The sequence below is a fragment of the Seriola dumerili genome, unplaced genomic scaffold (assembly GCF_002260705.1).
Source record: "Seriola dumerili isolate Sdu_G_001 unplaced genomic scaffold, Sdu_1.0 BDQW01000372.1, whole genome shotgun sequence".
Lineage (NCBI taxonomy): Eukaryota > Metazoa > Chordata > Actinopteri > Carangiformes > Carangidae > Seriola > Seriola dumerili.
The window spans coordinates 330,606-331,593 of record NW_019174627.1 but is presented as its reverse complement, the minus strand read 5'-3'; the positions used below and the strand labels follow the sequence as shown (position 1 = coordinate 331,593).

Below are 988 nucleotides of genomic sequence, written 5' to 3'. Positions count from 1 at the left end.
CATCTTCAGAACAGGATGAACACATCGGGTGCAGCACGAGATCGACTTTAATGACGTCAAATCAAAGTAAATAAAATCTGTAAATACTGAGACGCAGAGAGAGAGAGAGAGAGAGAGAGAGAGAGAGACGTCGGAGTCGCATCAACATGGAGCAGTAAACCTGTAAATCGAAGGGAACCGGTGATTAATACTGATTATTGATTAAATGAACAGTCAAAGTGCAGTTGTGTTTGTGCAGAGAAGAATCTGTGGAGTCAGAAACTAGATTTGTTCAGTTTGTAAAAACAGCTGTGCAGTGAAACTAGAGCAGGTCCACGTTCAGCAAGTGTTTTTATCAGAAACAGGAAACTGGACGCCCACAGAGCTGTTAGCTCCACCGCAGGCTGAAGAACAGACAGTCCGACACATCGCCCAGCACCCAGCACCCAGCACCCAGCACCCAGCACCCAGCACTCAGCACCCAGCACCCAGCACCCAGCACCCGGGCCTCAGCCTGAAACATCACAGCTGAGGCCCGGCGCTGGTGAAGGGCGGAAATCCAACATCTGCAGCTTCTTCAGAAGTCTCTGCACTTTTATGTTTCAAATTCAAATCCCAATAAATGCTCAAACTAAAATGAGGGCGTGTGCAGCAGTTTGCACGGAGTCGGTTCTTCGTCAGGTGACACTTGGTGCAGCAGCTCCGCCTCTTCCTGTCCATCACTCACCTCACACTCTCAAATCTTAATGTTTAGAAGAAGTGAAGACAAGACGCCTTCACTTCCCCAAAACACTCTCAGAGAGATCAACACACACACACACACACACACACACACACACTACCTCTGCTCCGTCTGATTGGCTGCTGCTGCTGAGGTAATATTTTGAGGTCACTGTATGTGATGTCATCTGTGATGTCATCTTCTCTGACTTCTTCTTCACCAGCTGCAAAGAGCCAAAATGAATGAATGATGAAAAGCATGTAAATATTAATGTGCTCATCACGTGTA

General features: G+C 47.2%; 1 long non-coding RNA gene across 1 annotated transcript in view; it reads right to left on the bottom strand.

Moving 5' to 3' along the window:
* LOC111233138 overlaps positions 1 to 920 on the bottom strand; it is a 3,231-nt gene extending 2,311 nt beyond the window's left edge. The window contains exon 1 of the long non-coding RNA XR_002665584.1: positions 822 to 920. This is a non-coding gene — a long non-coding RNA (uncharacterized LOC111233138). The remainder of the gene's footprint in view (positions 1 to 821) is intronic.
* Positions 921 to 988: the final 68 nt, after the last annotated feature.